This window comes from Ranitomeya imitator, chromosome 7, assembly GCF_032444005.1.
Source record: "Ranitomeya imitator isolate aRanImi1 chromosome 7, aRanImi1.pri, whole genome shotgun sequence".
Taxonomy (NCBI): domain Eukaryota; kingdom Metazoa; phylum Chordata; class Amphibia; order Anura; family Dendrobatidae; genus Ranitomeya; species Ranitomeya imitator.
The window spans coordinates 185,434,380-185,453,490 of record NC_091288.1 but is presented as its reverse complement, the minus strand read 5'-3'; the positions used below and the strand labels follow the sequence as shown (position 1 = coordinate 185,453,490).

Genomic DNA, 19,111 nt, shown 5'->3' with positions numbered 1-19,111 from the left:
TAATTTAATTTTGGCATGCTTCAATAGCCTCCATAGGAGGCTAGAAGCATGCACAACTTGATCGGCTCTGCTACATAGAGGTGAAGCACAGATCACCTCTGTGTAGCAGAAATGCAGGTGTACTTTGATCGCGGACCACAGGGTGGCGCTTAAAGCAATCGGCCATCAACAACCATAGAGGTCTAAAGGAGACCTCTGGTTGTTATTGCAATTTACCGCTGACACCCGATCATGTGACGGGGGTCAGCGGTGCGAGCACTTCCGGCCAAGTGGCCGGGAGCGCTAGTTAAATGCCGCTGTCAGCGCTTGACGGCGGCATTTAACTAGTTAATGGGCGCGGGCGGATCGCGACTCCACTCGTGCTCATTGCGCGCACATGTCAGCTGTACAAAACAGCTGACATGTTGCGGCTTTGAGGTGGGCTCACCGCCGGAGCCCACCTCAAACCAGGGGATCTGCCAGCTAACGTACTACTCCGTCAGCTGGCAGAAAGGGGTTAAAAATAAAAATACTCCGCTCTCCCCAGTGCTCCAGACTCGACAGTGAGAACTCTGAAGCTCGTCACTGCACTGCACAGCGGGAGTGTAATAGTGATGTTATCGCACCCGCTGCACTGAGACATCAGATGCAGAAGGAGAATTATGGCTGAGATCCCTCATTCATTATTACCTTTAACTGTATCGGAATCCAGGATGCTGAACAGTTGAAGGAGTGATGTCGGGAAGGGGGTAGGGATTGGTGCGAACATCGTGGGCCAAATATAATCACCCTGCCAGAGAGATTTGGCCCGCAGGCCTGAGTTTGACATGTGTGATTCAAACCATACTGGGCTTCATGTAAATATTAAAAAAATGGGTGGACAACTTTTCTCACATGACATTTATATCAGAAATGAATGCCATAAAAAGAAAAAAATGCTTCCAACCTCACAAAAAATATAAATGCTTATCAGATTGTCGGCGCTTCCACTTTAATCTGATCGACACCCTGAGATCATGATTGTGTGATCCTGATGTTTGCCTTAGCAATTCATGGCCAAATAGCAGCCTTAAGGTACCGTCATATTAAGCGACGCTGCAGCGATCTAGACAACGATCCCGATCGCTGCAGCGTCATTGTGTGGTCGCTGGAGAGCTGTCACACAGACAGCTCTCCAGCGACCAACGATGCCGAAGTCCCCTGGTAACCAGGGTAAACATCGGGTTACTAAGCGCAGGGCCTTGCTTAGTAACCCGATGTTTACCCTGGTTACCAGCGTAAACGTAAAAAAAAACAAACACTACATACTTACATTCCGGCGTCTGTCCTCTCCGGCGCTCTGCTTCTCTGCACTAAGCGCCGGCCGGAAAGCAGAGCACAGCGGTTACGTCACCGCTGTGCTTTCCGGCCGCTGCGCTTACACAGTGCAGAGAAGCAGAGTGCCGGAGAGGACAGACGCCGGAATGTAAGTATGTAGTGTTTTTTTTTTTTTTTTACATTTACACTGGTAACCAGGGTAAATATCGGGTTACTAAGCGCGGCCCTGCGCTTAGTAACCCGATGTTTACCCTGGTTACCAGTGAAGACATTGCTGAATCGGCGTCACGCCGATTCAGCGATGTCTGCGGGAGGTCCAGCGACGAAATAAAGTTCTGGACTTTCTGCGCCAACCAACGATGTCACAGCAGGATCCTGATCGCTGCTGCCTGTCAAACTGAACGATATCGCTAGCCAGGACTCTGCAACGTCACAGATCGCTAGCGATATCGTTCAGTGTGAAGGTACCTTTAGAGTCTCCCGGCTATAGCGGCCTGTTTAGAAGTTAGCGACATTTAGGTGGTAAAAATACTCCTTTTCATTACTGTTATGCCATTTTGCATTAATTCCTTAAATCACCTGAAAGGTTAATAAACTACCTGACAGCAGTTTTCAATATGTCGGGGGGTGGTGATGTTTTCAAAATGGTATCACTTTTGAGGTATTTCCAATATATAGGACCCCAAAGTCACTTCAAATATGGATATGTCCCTCAAAAAATATATTTTGTAAATTTCCTTGAAAAAATTAAAAATTACTGCTACATTTTTAAGCCTAAAAGGCTAACAAAATAAAATAACATTTTACAAATGGTGCCGATGTAAAGCAGACATGAGGGAAATGTTATTTATTAATGTTTTTCTGTGGTATGACTATCTGGATTAAAAGAATAATCATTCAATGTTTGAAAATGGCTATTTTTGATTTTTGTCAAATTTGTATTTGTTATAAATAAACACAAAACGTATCAACTTAAATGTATAATTATTATAATTTATAATGTGCCACTAAAAAACATTCCCAAATTCGTGGGATTTGTTGAAGGATTCCAGAGTTATTACCCCATAAAGTGACATTGGTCAGAATTCAAAAATTTGGCCCGGTCACTAAGAGTTTAATGAAGGAAATGACTTTTTATAGGAGGCGAAGATGTCGGCATCTTTTGGTGACTCAGGTGCCCCATGAGCTTGTAGTAAAAGCCTCCATCTAGAACATTCCATGTGAGTTTTCCTTCTGTCTGTGACTTTTACATTATTACTTTCACAGCTTTGACATCCAGGCAAATATCTGAAGAATATCAAAGCTGAAGCTATAATGGAGAAAGGAGAAAGTGATGTGCGGGAGGATGAGTGGTGCGAAGAGGACGTTCCTACAGGTAACTGCCCCAGTGAGGAGTCACCACTAAATAAAGCAGAGAATAGTCACATTCTCCTCATTGACCGGACTGGACAATTGAAGTTTTATGTTATGTGTTTTCTCAGTTTTTTTGGCCATAAATTTCCCTATTCAGCTAAAATACAGATTATATAGGGCTGACAATGTAATGGTGCAATATGTAATAAGACCGGCTGTGTAGCTATAATATAGATTTAAGAATAGACTGGGATGATAAATCATCAAAGACGCGTGACAAACCTCACTGGCAAAATATCTAGTTTAGTGTTTTACATCATATCCGTCATGGTTCTGGTTTCAGGATTAATATATTACCTAAGTAACCTATTTGATATACTAAACTAGCTGGAGATTAAAAAAACTGTTTTATGACAATTGTCTCATAGTCACAGCCATTATTAGATTAGAAGAGAAAGCAGAGAATTGCCGGGGCTTATCCAGCTTCATATTTTCTCCATGGCCATGACTTCCTAATACACCACCTAGTAGTATTGACATCTGAGCATTTCTCTAGGCACAAGTAACACAATATGAGCAAGTCCTGCACTCTGTCACATGGAAGATGGGGTGCCAGTTGTCGATGTGTAGTGTTCACTGAAGAATAGATATGACTAGCTGAAGAGCCCGGCGTTGCCCGAGCACAGTAACTAACTGTGGTTAGTTATAACAAATTACAATGATTATATTGCACATAAAAACATTTCGCATCATATACTCAACACTACAGATTTGCAACACAAATTAACTAAACGATTACCTAAGTATTGATAGTATTTTATTTTCAACTCATTCAAGAGCCTTTTGGATAAACAAAATTTTTGGTTTTTCCTTCCGGTGCAAAGATTAATAGATGTTTGGCAGTTCCAACTCTTGAACAGGCCACGTAAAGTTGACCATGAGAAAAGCATGGAGATTGCAAATCGATCCCTACTACTTTCAAGGACTGTCCCTGAGCCTTGTTAATGGACATTGCAAATGCCAGTCCAACTGGAAACTGGAGGTGTTTAAAGTCAATTCAGATGGAATGAGAGGAATTCTTGGAATGAAAAGGTCCTCTCCTTTGGCACATTCTGTTGCTGAGCTGTGTATCTAATCCTATCCTGTGTGATACCGTCTGCTGAGCTGTGTATCTAATCCTATCCTGTGTGATACCGTCTGCTGAGCTGTGTATCTAATCCTATCCTGTGTGATACCGTCTGCTGAGCTGTGTATCTAATCCGATCCTGTAAAGGTACCTTCACACCAAACGGCGCTGCAGCGATCCAGACAACGATCCGGATCGCTGCAGCATCGCTGTTTGGTCGCTGGAGAGCTGTCACACAGACAGCTCTCCAGCGACCAACGATGCCGGTAACCAGAGTAAACATCGGGTTACTAAGCGCAGGGCCGCGCTTAGTAACCCGATGGTTACCCTGGTTACCATTCTAAAAGTAAAAAAAACAAACACTACATACTTACCTTCCGCTGTCTGTCCCCGGCGCTGTGCTTCTCTGTACTGGCTGTGAGCACAGCGGCCGGAAAGCACAGCGGTGACGTCACCGCTCTGCTTTCCGGCCGCTGTGCTCACAGTGAGTACAGAGAAGCAGAGCGCCGGGGACAGACACCGGAAGGTAAGTATGTAGTGTTTGTTTTTTTTCCTTTTAGGATGGTAACCAGGGTAAACATCGGGTTACTAAGTGCGGCCCTGCGCTTAGTAACCCGATGTTTACCCTGGTTACCAGCGAAGACATCACTGAATCGGCGTCACACACGCCGATTCAGCGATGTCAGCGGGACAGCCAGCGACCAAATAAAGTTCTGGCCTTCTAGCCCCGACCAACGACATCACAGCAGGATCCTGATCGCTGCTGCGTGTCACACTGAACGATATCGCTAGCCAGGACTCTGCAACGTCACGGATCGCTAGCGATATCGTTTAGTGTGAAGGTACCTTTAGTCTGCTGAGCCATGTATCTAATCTTATCCTGTGTGATATTGTCTGCTGAGCCGTGTATCTAATCCTCTCCTGTGTGATACTGATTGCTGAGCTGTGTATCTAATCCTATCCTGTGTGATACCCTGTGTGATACCGTCTGCTGAGCTGTGTATTTAATTGTCCTGTGTGATACTGTCTGCTGAGTCGTGTATCTAATCTATCCTGTGTGATACTGGGCTGTGCATCTAATCCTATCCTGTGTGATACCGTCTGCTGAGCTGTGTATCTAATTCTATCCTGTGTGCTACTGTCTGCTGAGCTGTGAGCTGCGTTTTTGGTGCGTTTTTTCCCAAATGCATAGAAAAACGCAGAAAATCCGCAAAATTAATGAACGTAATGCTTTTTTTTTTACCGCGATGCGTTTTTTTCACGGAAAAAAACGCATCAATGTGCACATAACATGCAGAATGCATTCTAAATGATAGAATGCATAATGTATGCGTATTAATGAGTTTTCATAGCATTTTTAGCGCAAAAAAACCTGAACGTGTGCACATAGCCTTACTGTCTGGTGAGCTGTGTATCTAATCCTATCCTGTGTTAAGGTACCTTCACACATAACGATATCGTTAACGATATCGTTGCTTTTTGTGACGTAGCAACGATATCGTTAAGGAAATCGTTATGTGTGACAGCGACCAACGATCAGGCCCCTGCTGGGAGATCGTTGGTCGCTCAAGAAAGTCCAAAACTTTATTTCGTCGCTGGATCTCCCGCGGACATCGCTGGATCGGCGTGTGTGACACCGATCCAGCGATGTCTTCACTGCACCCCTCCTGCACTGGCTGTGAGCACCGCGGCCGGAAAGCAGAGCGGTGACGTCACCGCTCTGCTTTCCGGCCGCTGTGCTCACAGCCAGTACAGGAGGAGTACAGAGAAGCAGAGCGCCGGGGACAGACAGCTGTAGGTAAGTATGTAGTGTTTGTTTTTTTTACTTTTAGTATGGTAACCAGGGTAAACATCGGGTTACTAAGCGCGGCCCTGCGCTTAGTAACCCGATGTTTACCCTGGTTACCGGCATCGTTGGTCGCTGGAGAGCTGTCTGTGTGACAGCTCTCCAGCGACCAAACAGCGACGCTGCAGCGATCCGGATCGTTGTCGGTATCGCTGCAGCGTCGCTTAATGTGAAGGGGCCTTTACTGTCTGCTGAGCCATGTATCTAATCTTATCCTGTGTGATATTGTCTGCTGAGCCGTGTATCTAATCCTATCCTGTGTGATACTGGGCTCCGCCTGCGTCTGTGTCAGAGGGTGGTCTGTGTCAGCACGGTAATAAATTATTTCCAGCTTTACAGAGGGACAATAACACCATAGAAATGATAACAATAATAAGCCTCAGTTACCACAACTGTTCACAAGGAAAACTGTTGCTCATAGCAACCAATCACAGCTCAGTTTCTTATAAACAGCTCTGGTGAAATGAAAGCTGCTTAGTGATTGGTTGATATGTGGAGTGGGCGTGGCTGATACATGCATACACATACACACACACACACACACACACACACACACACACACACACACACACACGCTTAGTGATTGGTTGCCCACACACACGCACGCATTAGATAGATGGATATAGATTTCCACAGCACACACCACAGGATGCAATATGGAATCCAATTTTGCTTTATTTTTCTAAAACAATCCAGACCACAGACATAGACATGTAATTATAGATGTTAGTATAGACATTACTTGAACCTGAGTCTGCTGACTGCACTGAAATCCACAATAGCCATGAGGGTCCGGCCAAGCATTCCTCTATTTTCTATGGGGAGAGAGAACAAAGCTGCTCCCATATCATGAATCAGTGTTTGTTAAAGGTCAATATTTGCCTGTGTAAATGAACCCCTAAAGATAACATGTCCGCTACAAAAATGCGATTTACCTGCAGGTATATTGGTAATCTGTAAGTACCGTATATACTCGAGTATAAGCCGACACGAGTATAAGCCGACCCCCCTAATTTTACAACAAAAAGTGGGAAAACTTATTGACTCGAGTGTAAGCCTAGGGTGGGAAAATGCAGCAGCTACCGGTGAATGTCAAAAATAAAAATAAGATACCAATAAAAGTAAAATTAATTGAGACATCAGAAGGTTAAGTGTTTTTGAATATCCATATTGAATCAGGAGCCCCATATAATGCTCCATACTGTTCATTATGGCCCCATAAGATGCTCCATGCAATACAGGCCCCATATAATGCTCCATGCAGTTCAATATGGCCCCATAAGATGCTCCATATATAAATATGCCCCATGCAGTTCTTTATGGCCCCATAGATGCCCCATATAATGCTCCATCCAGTTATGGCACCATAGATGCACCATATAATGCTCCATGCAGATATGGCCCCATAGATGCCCCGTATAATGCTCCATGCAGTTCTTTATGGCCCCATAGATGCCCCATATAATGCTCCATGCAGTTATGGCCCCATAGATGCCCCATATAATGCTCCATGCAGTTATGGCCCCATAGATGCCCCATATAATGCTCCATGCAGTTATATCCCCATAGATGCTCCATATAATGCTCCATGCAGTTATGGCCCCTGTGAAGGACACCCAGTTCCTCCCACGTCACCAATCCGTGACGTCACTACACAGGCACAGCTCTCTGGTGCCCACTTCGTCTCTCAGGTCAGTAAGGGAACTGCACCTGAACAAATGGCCGCTGGTGAGACTGCCCTGTTATCCACGCTGGGTATTCTAAGATTCACAATCAGAGTAAAAGGATCAGCCCAAAATTAATTTATGATTTAATTGCCTTAAGGGAGCTGTACAAGAAAGGTACAGTCAAAATATATCAAGAGTTAGTCACAGTAAAATATAACAATAATAATACAAAGCTTAAAGCTATAAAGCTGGAGGTCCATTTACCAGGTTGAAGGTCGCTTGTGGAAGCCGGGGGTTCTGCGCTCCACAGGTAGACAGCTTAGTTGCCGGGCAGCCCCCAGAAAGCGTGTGCTTGCCCCCCTCTGACTGGACTGCCCTCTTTCGTAGTTCCTTAGTTAGTCATCTTCTGTTCTCTGAGTTCTGACCCACTCTCCAAGTGTCCTCAGCTCTTAAACCTTACGTGTCCCTCCCCCCTGTAACTGGGTGGGCTAGCAATCTCCACCCCTAAGCTTCCTTAACCCCTTAGTGACCGAGCCAAATTTTTTAAATCTGACCAGTGTCACTTTATGTGGTAATAACTCTGCTACGCTTCAACAAATCCCAGTGATTTTGAGATTGTTTTTTCGTGACACATTATACTTTATGATAATGGTAAATTTTGTTCAACATTTTTTGTGTTTATTTATAAAAAATATCAAAAATTTGAGAAAAATGTTAAAAAATTAGCAATTTTCTGAATTTTAATGATTATCCCTTTAATCCAGATAGTCATACAACAGCAAACCATTAATAAATAACATTTCCCACATGTCTGCTTTACATCAGCACCATTTGTAAAATGTTATTTCATTAGCATTTTAGGAGGTTTAAAAATGCAGCAGCAATTTTTAATTTTTTCAAAGAAATTTACAAAATTTATTTTTTTAGGGACTTATCCATGTTTGAAGTGACTTTAGGGGTCCCATATATTGGGAAACCCACAAACGTGATACCATTTTAAAAACAGCACCCCCTGACATATTGAAAACTGCTGTCAGGTAGTTTATTAACCCTTCAGGTGCTTTACAGGAATTAATGCAAAGTGGTATGACAGAAATGAAAATGTGTATTTTTACCACCTAAATGTTGCTAACTTCTAAACAGATTACTGCAGCCGTCAGACTCTAAGGCCGCTATTTGGTCATGAATTGCCATGGCAAACATCAGGACAACAGAATCATGATCTGAGGGCACCAATTGTGACAAAGAAGAAGCCCCCACACTCTGTTAACCATTTATAATGATGTAGTCACTATTGACAACAGCATCTAAGGGGTTAAACAGATTTAGATGGTGCAAATACTGATCGTGGCTGGTACAGCAAGTTGTCAGCTATAGTGTACAACCGACAGCTGCTGGATTGTCATCTGTATGGGGAGGCTATTCTCTTATATCTCAGGTCAGTTAAAAGAAGTATTGACGGTCATTAAGGGGTTAAATGATCTGTATCCAATATCTACTATATGTGATAACTGCTCCCAGGGTGATCGGATCAGCACACGGGCGGTACCAGCGCACGAGGTTTGTTCTGCCGGTCGCACAGGGACCAAACCCGGACCCATTCGGTCGCTGTGGGAGACTAATCTCCATATCTCAGGTTCCAGAACTCCTACGGACCGGGGAGTTGCACTGTCAGATGCGCAATTTCTTTAGGGCGAGGGGGATATTTTTTATGAGCCTGTACCTCAGACGATGCGACCATAATTCATGATTCCATGTTGGAGACGGTTCGGCTAGGGCAGAAAATAGACTTAGGCTCCTGGAGCCACCTGACATGCATGCTTTAATTGAGCCCCTCAGGCACCTCTATGTCCCTTGCTGATGTGGCTTCCTCACTCAGGCTTTGAAATGCAATCTGCCTGCTACACTGTGCTCAGTCCATTACCATACGAAAAGGAACTTTATTTAGGTAAAAAAGGTGGGGGCCAGGAGCGCTCATCCCTGCAGACCTGTGACCAGGAGACAAAATGGAGTCACGCCAATCTCTGTTAGTACGCCCTGTTTCCAAGATGGCAGCTGCTCCCTCATCACAGCCCCATAGATGCTCCATATAATGGTCCATGCAGTTCTTTATGGCCCCATAGATGCCCCATATAATGCTCCATGCAGTTATGGCCCCATATAATGCTCCATGCAGTCATGGCCCCATAGATGCCCCATATAAGGCTCCATGCAGTTATGGCCCCATATAATGCTCCATGCAGTTCTTTATGGCCCCATAGACGCTCCATATAGCATTGTGCCACATGTAATGCTGCTGCTGCACTAAAAAAAAAAATGACATACTCGCCTCTCGTCTCTGCCCGCTGCTCCTCAGCGTCCCGTCTCTCCGCTGCTCCTCAGCGTCCCGTCTCTCCGCACTGACTGTTCAGGCAGAGGGCAGCACGTACACTAATAAGTCATCGCGCCCTCTGACCTGCACAATCACTGCAGAGGACGTGGAAGACAGGGTGGCGGTGGAACGTGGATAGGTGAATATGAAATACCTGTTCCCGGCACTCCTGGCGCGGTCCCTGTATGTCCCACGTCTCCGGGAGCCGGCAGCTTCTTCCTGTAGTGAGCAGTTACGTGGCACCGCTCATTACAGTAATGAATATGCGGCTCCACCCCTATGGGAGTGGAGTCGATATTCATAACTTTAATGAGCGGTACCAGTGACCGCTGAACAGGGGAACAAGCTGCCGTGCCCGAAGACCGTGGGACATGCAGGGACCGCGCCGGGAGCAGGTGAGTATTTGACAGGCGTCGCTCATCCTCACCCATCGACCATGATTCGAGTATAAGCCGAAAGGGGCACTTTCAGTCCATTTTTTGGGGCTGAAAATCTCGGCTTATACTCGAGTGTATATACGGTAAATAGTATTTAAAGCATGTTAGGCTGTTTTACTGGGAGAGCGGCTACCAGGAGAAATTGAAATATGTTTCTTGCTGCTTCTTGCTTAACCCTTTACTGACATTGAGTGTAATGGTACTCCGATGTCAGTATCCCTCCCTTTGATGTTGGTTCTGGTGGGGAGTCCACATCTTTCCCGGGACATGTCAGCTGTTTTGAACAGCTGACGTGTGCCCACAATATCCGAGGGTGGAATCGCGATTCATCTGCTTCTATTAATTAGTTAAATGTCTCTATCAAACTCTTGACAGCGGCATTTAAATGGCGCTTCCTGCACTCGTGCCAGAAATACGCACACCGGTGACCCCCCCCCCTCATGTGATCGGGGGTTACCGGTTCGTCAGCATGACAACCAGAGGTCTCCTGGAGACCTCTTTAGTTGTCAGTGCCGGATTGCTGTGAGCGCCACTCAGTGGTCGACGCTCATAACAAGTCAGTAATTCAGCTACATAGAGGCAAGCTGTTCATCGCCTCTATGTAGCCGAGTCGATCGGGTTGTGGCAGCTTCTAGCATCCCATGGAGACTATTGAAGCATGCCAAAAGTAAAAAGAAAAATGCTTTTAAAAATATGAAAACAATTTTTTTTTTAAAGTTCTAATCGCCCCATTCAATATAAAACAAAAAGAATCAAACATACACATATTTGGTATCACCGAATTCAGAATCGCCCGATCTATCAATAAAAAAAAGAATTAACCTGATCGCTAAACGGCGTAGCGAGGAAAAAAATCTAAATGTCAGAATTACATTTTTTTTGGTCGCCGCGACATTGCATTCAAATGCAATAACGGGCGATCAAAAGAATTTATCTGCACCAAAATGGTATCATTAAAAATGTCAGCTCGGCACGCAAAAAATAAGCCCTCACCCGACCCGAGATCACGAAAAATGGAGACGCTACAGATATAGGAAAATGGCGCATTTTTTTTTTAAACAAAGTTGGATTTTTTTTCACCGCTTAAATACTAAAGAACCTAGACATGTTTGGTGTCTATGAACTCGAAATGACCTGGAGAATCATAATGGCCGGTCAGTTTTACCATTTAGTGAACCTAGTAAAAAAGCCAAACAAAAAACAAGTGTGGGATTGCACTTTTTTTGCAATTTCACCGCACTTGGAATTTTTTTCCCATTTTCTAGTACACAACACGGTAAAACCAATGGTGTCGTTCAAAAGTAAAACTCGTCCTCCAAAAAACAAGCACTCACACGGCCATATTGACGGAAAAATAAAAAAAAAGTCATGGCTCTGGGAAGAAGGGGAGCGAAAAATGAAAACGCAAAACTGAAAAAAGCTCTGGGGGTTAAAGGGTTAAAGTCATTGAGGTGGTGCATGGAGCTCTAACACAGAGGTGACTGCTACTGCCCACTACTTTTCCTGAAGAATAAAATCGAGTGGCTGCAAGGCGAATATAATTTCATCAATAAGCAGTGATTGATGGTATAGGAAGGTGATTGGGGCTTATTAGCTTTCATTTTGATGAAGGAATGATGATTTGTTTCCTTATCTCATGGCTTTTTTATTATTGCAGAATATCCTCAATTTATACAAAGGGGATGATGTGCTGTCAATAACGATCATTTTTATTCTAAGATATAAAATATACGACCAATGACAAATGTTTTATTATTTGATGTTTGCACTGGCCAATGATTGAGAATGAACATTAGCACAATTGATTCTTTGTCAAATCATCACATCATGTAAATTACACCTTTAGTCAGTTAATAATAGAACTTTGCTACACACTTTTCAATTTCTAGTTTTTTTTTTTTTTTAACTTAATGTTTTTTTTATATTTAGATAAATATAAGTATTAAGGTTTTTTGACTCAAAAATCACATCAGTTATATTCTTGACAGATGGTTGTACCAGCAGCTCCAAAATCCAAAAAAGCATTGCACAAGACCCATATGAAGAACATGCCAACATCTCAAACATGGATCCTTTTAAAGTACACTGTCCTAATTCATCACAGACTGTTAAACAAAATAAAAGTCATAGAAGAAGTGTGGAAAATAAAAAAGCCCCCACAAAGAAGCCATTTTCATGTTCAGAATGTGGAAAATGTTTTACTAAAAAAGGTCATCTTGTCACACATGAGAGAATTCACACAGGAGAGAAGCCATTTTCATGTTCAGAATGTGGGAAATGTTTTACATATAAATCACATTTTGTTAAACATGAGAGAATTCACACAGGCGAGAAGCCATTTTCATGTTCAGAGTGTGGAAAATGTTTTACTAGAAAATATGATCTTGTCACACATGAGAGAATTCACACAGGAGAAAAGCCATTTTCATGTTCGGAATGTGGTAAATGTTATACTAAAAAAGATCATCTTGTCACACATGAGAGAATTCACACAGGCGAGAAGCCATTTTCATGTTCAGAATGTGGAAAATGTTTTACTAGAAAATATGATCTTGTCACACATGAGAGAATTCACACAGGAGAAAAGCCATTTTCATGTTCGGAATGTGGTAAATGTTATACTAAAAAAGATCATCTTGTCACACATGAGAGAATTCACACAGGAGAGAAACCATTTTCATGTTCAGAATGTAAAAAATGTTTTACCCTGAAATTGACTCTTCTTACACATATGAGAATTCACACAGGAGAGAAGCCATTTTCATGTTCAGAATGTGGGAAATGTTTTTCAGAGAAATCACATTTTGTTAGACATGAGAGAATTCACATAGGCGAGAAGCCATTTTCATGTTCAGAATGTGGGAAATGTTTTTCAGAGAAATCACATTTTGTTAGACATGAGAGAATTCACACAGGCGAGAAGCCATTTTCATGTTCAGAATGTGGGAAATGTTTTACAGATAAATCACAGTTTGTTAACCATGAGAGAATTCACACAGGAGAGAAACCATTTTCATGCTCAGAATGTGGAAAATGTTTTACACTGAAATCAACTCTTGTTACACATGAGAGAATTCACACAGGCGAGAAGCCATTTTCATGCTCAGAATGTGGAAAATGTTTTACACTGAAATCAACTCTTGTTACACATGAGAGAATTCACACAGGCGAGAAGCCATTTTCATGCTCAGAATGTGGAAAATGTTTTACACTGAAATCAACTCTTGTTACACATGAGAGAATGCACACAGGAGAGTAGCCATTTTCATTTCCTGAATTTTTAAAATCTAAATCTCAACTTCTTAGACATCAGAGAACTCACATTGGGAAGAATGCATTGTAATTCTTTAGTGACCAAACCTAATTTTTGAAGGTTGACGTGTCACTTTTTGTAGTAATAATGATGGATTGTCTCGGGGCTGTGGCTATGTAAGCACTGAGTGGTTGCATCTGAGAGGAGCTCCAGCCATCTGTACATTATCCTGCATCATACCTGACATCTGAGGCTCTGATAAGCCTGTAAACTTCATCCTGGGGTGGATTTAGCCTGGCTCCAAAGGGGCTGTTTTGGTTCAGCCTCAGTTGAGCATATGCCTATAACTATATTATGGTATCTATTTGTAATTTTTTCTGGTACTTTTTACCTTGATTTGGTTTTCTATCGGTCTTGTCTATACCATTTTGTAATACACTGTGATATGTGGATAGCTATTTCCCCCATCCTGCATGACTAGCTCTACCTTGTTATATTTATGTATATTTTATGTTTAAATAAATCTATATTTCTTGTATAAAAACACTCTTTTTGGATTTTCTTCATTAATTGAAAATTCCCCTTTGTGGTATATGTATTATTAGAGTGATCCACTTTGATGGATATCTTTTGGTGGAATTAGATGTTCTAATTATCAGTTGAGCAGGGAACTGCTAATCAACCACACAGAATACAGTTCTGGAGGTGTGAGTGACCATCTTGGGTCCACGCTCTAAGGTACAGAGAGAGAGCAGTGAAATTGCTCACAACCTACTGTGGGATATGAACTTTTTCAGATACAACCTTGGAGCTATGGTGCAGAGCCCTGAATAAGGGACCCACAGCCAGCGTTTCTCTGCTGGACACAGGAGCTAAGGAGGGATCTTGATTCAGTGAGGAGATTCTCTCACCCTACTACCAGAGATTAGTTCACTATATAGCAAAAGTAGATGACCGACAGCACTCTCTTATTCGGGCGCTCGTTCCATATCCAGGGAACCCTCCTGGGTAACACGTCATAATCTGCACAAAGGAACAGCGCTCCACCGGGTGTATAAATCCAAAGAAATCTTTATTCAGCCATTAAGCATAAGCAACGTTTCGACCATATGCTGGTCTTTTTTAAGCTTGAAAAAGACCAGCATATGGTCGAAACGTTGCTTATGCTTAATGGCTGAATAAAGATTTCTTTGGATTTTTACACCCGGTGGAGCGCTGTTCCTTTGTGCAGATTGAGAGATTAGTTCACTGTCAGTGGAAAACTTTGATTGTGACTCTCAGCAGGCACAGAGGTAAGCTGCATTAACCCCTTAAGCCCCGAGGGTGGTTTGCACGTTAATGACCGGGCCAATTTTTACAATTCTGACCACTGTCCCTTTATGAGGTTATAACTCTGGAATGCTTCAACAGATTTTGGCGATTCTGACATAGTTTTCTCGTGACATATTGTACTTCCTGATAGTGGTAAAATTTCTTTTTTAGTACCTGCGTTTATTTGTGAAAAAAAGGAAATTTGGCGAAAATTTAGAAAATTTCGCAATTTTCCAACTTTGAATTTTTATGCAATTAAATCACAGAGATATGTCACACAAAATACTTAATACGTAACATTTCCCACATGTCTACTTTACATCAGCACAATTTTCGAACCAACATTTTTTTTTGTTAAGGAGTTATAAGGGTTAAAAGTTGACCAGCAATTTCTCATTTTTACAACACCATTTGTTTGTAGGTACCACATCTCATTTGAAGTCATTTTGAGGGGTCTATATGATAGAAAATAACTAAGTTTGTCACCATTCTAAAAACTGCACCCCTCAAGGTACTCAAAACCACATTCAAGAAGTTTATTAACCCTTCAGGTGTTTCACATGAATTTTTGGAATGTTTAAATAAAAATGAACATTCAATTTTTTTCACAAAAAAAATTATTCAGCTCCAATTTGTTTTATTTTACCAAGGGTAACAGGAGAAACAGGGTGCATGGCAGAGCTCGGAAAAGAAGGAGCGCCATTTGACTTTTCACTGCAAAATTGACTGGAATTGAGATGGGCAGCCATGTTGCGTTTGGAGAGCCACTGATGTGCCTAAACATTGAAACCCCCCACAAGTGACACCATTTTGGAAAGTAGACCCCCTAAGGAACTTATCTAGATGTGTGGTGAGCACTTTGACCCATTAAGTGATTTGCAGAAGTTTATAATGCAGAGCTGTAAAAAAAATCATATTTTTTCACAAAAATTATCTTTTCAGCCCCAATTTTTTATTTTCCCATGGGTAAGAGAAGAAATCGTACCCCAAAAGTTGTTTTACAATTTGTCCTGAGTACGCTGATACCCCATATGTGGGGGTAAACCACTGTTTGGGCGCATGGCAGAGCTCGAAAGGGAAGGAAGCGCCATTTGACTTTTCAATGCAAAATTGACTGGAATTGAGATGGGATGCCGTGTTGCGTTTGGAGAGCCACTGATGTGCCTAAACATTGAAACCCCCACAAGTGACACCATTTTGGAAAGTAGACCACCTAAGGGACTCCTCTAGATGTGTTGAGAGAGCTTTGAACCCCCAAGTGTTTTACTACAGTTTACAACGCAGAGCCGTGGAAAAAAAAAAATGTTCCCACAAAAATAATTTTTTAGCCCCCAGTTTTGTATTTTCCCAAGGTTAACAGGAAAAATAGGACCCCAAAAGTTGTTGTCCAATTTTTCCTGAGTACGCCGATACCCCATAAGTGGGGGGGGAACCACCGTTTGGGTGCATGGGAGAGCTCAGAAGGGAAGGAGCGCCATTTGGAATGCAGACTTGGATGGAATGGTCTGCAGGCGTCACATTGCATTTGCAGAGCCCCTAATGTACCTAAAGAGTAGAAACCCCCCACCAGTGACCCCATATTGGAAACTAGACCGCCCTAGGAACTTATCTAGATGTGTTGTGAGAACTTTGAACCCCCAAGTGTTTCACTACAGTTTATAACGCAGAGCCGTGAAAATAAAAAAACCTTTTTTTCCACAAACATTATTTTTTTAGCCCCCAGTTTTGTATTTTTCCAAGGACGACAGTTGAAATTGACCCCCAAAAGTTGTTGTCCAATTTGTCCCGAGTACGCTGATATCCAATATGTGGGGGGGAGGGACCAACGTTTGGGCGCATGGCAGAGCTCGGAAGGGAAGGAGCGCCATTTGTAATGCAGACTTAGTCATGGCCAAAAGTATTGACACCCCTGCAATTCTGTGAAATACTCATTTTCTTCCTGAAAATGATTGCAAACACAAATTATTTGGTATTATCTTTATTAAATTTGTTTTAAATGAAAAAACACAAAAGAGAATGAAGCAAAAAGCAAAACATTGATCATTTCGCACAAAACTCCAAAAATGGGCCAGACAAAAGTATTGGCACCCTCAGCCTAATACTTGGTTGAACAACCTTTAGCTAAAATAACTGCAACCAACCGCTTCCGGTAACCATCAATGAGTTTCTTACAATGCTCTGCTGGAATTTTAGACCATTCTTCTTTGGCAAACTGCTCCAGGTCCCTGATATTTGAAGGGTGCCTTCTCCAAACTGCCAATTTTAGATCTCTCCACAGGTGTTCTATGGGATTCAGGTCTGAAATCATTGCTGGCCACCTTAGAAGTCTCCAGTGCTTTCTCTCAAACCATTTTCTAGTGCTTTTTGAAGTGTGTTTTGGGTCATTGTCCTGCTGGAAGACCCATGACCTCTGAGGGAGACCGACCTTTCTCACACTGGGCCCCACATTATGCTGCAAAATTTGTTGGTAGTCTTCAGACTTCATAATGCCATGCACACGGTCAAGCAGTCCAGTGCCAGAGGCAGCAAAGCAACCCCAAAACATCAGGGAACCTCTACCATGTTTGACTGTAGGGACCGTGTTCTTTTCTTTGAATGCCTCTTTTTTCTCCTGTAAACTCTATTGATGCCTTTCCCAAAAAGCTCTACTTTTCTCATCTGACCAGAGAACATTCTTCCAAAACATTTTGGGTTTTTTCAGGTAAGTTTGGTCAAACTCCAGCCTGGCTTTTTTATGTCTCGGGGTAAGAAGTGGGGTCTTCCTGGGTCTCCTACCATATAGTCCCTTTTCATTCAGACGCCGACGGATAGTACGGGTTGACACTGTTGTACCCTCGGACTGCAGGGCAGCTTGAACTTGTTTGGATGTTCGTCGAGGTTCTTTATCCAACATCCGCACAATCTTGCGTTGAAATCTCTTGTCAATTTTTCTTTTCCGTCCACATCTAGGGAGGTTAGCCACAGTGCCATGGGCTGTAAACGTCTTGACACTGCGCACGGTAGACACAGGAACATTCAGGTCTTTGGAGATGGACCTGTAGCCTTGAGATTGCTCATGCTTCCTCACAATTTGGTTTCTCAAGTCCTCAGACAGTTCTTTGGTCTTATTTCTTTTCTCCATGCACAATGTGGTACACACAAGGACACAGGACAGAGGTTGAGTCAACTTTAATCCAAGTCAACTGGCTGCAAGTGTGATTTAATTATTGCCAACACTTGTTAGGTGCCACAGGTAAGTTACAGGTGCTGTTAATTACACACATTAGAGAAGCATCACATGATTTTTCGAATAGTGCCAATACTTTTGTCCACCCCCTTTTTTATGTTTGGTGTGGAATTATATCCAATTTGGCTTTAGTACAATTCTTTTTGTGTTTTTTTCATTTAAGACAAATTAAATGAAGATAGTAATACCAAATAATTTGTGTTTGCAATCATTTTCAGGAAGAAAATGAGTATTATCTGACAGAATAGCAGGGGTGTCAATACTTTTGGCTATGCCTTTAGATGGATTGGTCTGCAGGCGTCACGTTGCATTTGCAGAGCCCCTGATGTAACTAAACAGTAGAAACCCCCCACAAGTGACCCCATATTGGAAACTAGACCCCCAAGGAACTTATCTAGATGTGTTGTGAGAACTTTGAACCCCCAAGTGTTTCACTACAGTTTATAACGCAGAGCCGTGAAAATAAATCTTTTTTTTTCCACAAAAATTAATTTTTAGCCCCCAGTTTTGTATTTTCCCAAGGGTAACAGGAGAAAGTGGACCCCAAAAGTTGTGTTCCAATGTGTCCTGAGTACGCTGATACCCCATATGTTGGGGTAAACCTCTGTTTGGGCGCACGGGAGAGCTTGGAAGGGAAGGAGCACTGTTTTACTTTTTCAATGCAGAATTGGCTGGAATTGAGATCGGACCCCATGTCGTGTTTGGAGAGCCCCTGATGTGTCTAAACAGTGGAAACCCCTCAGTTATAACTGAAACCCTAATCCAAACACACCCCTAACCCTAATCTCAACGGTAACCCTAACCACACCCCTAACCCTGACACACCCCTAATCCCAACCCTATTCCCAACCGTAAATGTAATCCTTACCCTAACTTTAGCCCCAACTATAACACTAACTTTAGCCCCAACCATAACCCTAACTTTAGCCCCGACCCTAACTGTAGCCCTAACCCTTATGGGAAAATGGAAATGAATACATTTTTTTTAATTTTTCCCTAACTAAGGTGGTGATGAAGGGGGGTTTGATTTACTTTTATAGCGGATTTTTATGATTGGCAGCCGACACACACTAAAAGACGCTTTTTATTGCAAAAAATATTTTTTGCGTTACCACATTTTGAGAACTATAATTTTTCCATAATTTGGTCCACAGAGTCATGTGAGGTCTTGTTTTTTGCGGGACGAGTTGACATTTTTATTGGTCACATTTTCGGGCACGTGACA

General features: G+C 42.5%; 1 pseudogene; it reads left to right on the top strand.

Annotated features, from left to right (window-relative positions):
- The window catches only part of LOC138645823 (zinc finger protein 850-like), a 94,432-nt pseudogene extending 80,543 nt beyond the window's left edge, over positions 1 to 13,889 (top strand).
- The last annotated feature ends 5,222 nt before the right edge of the window (positions 13,890 to 19,111 follow it).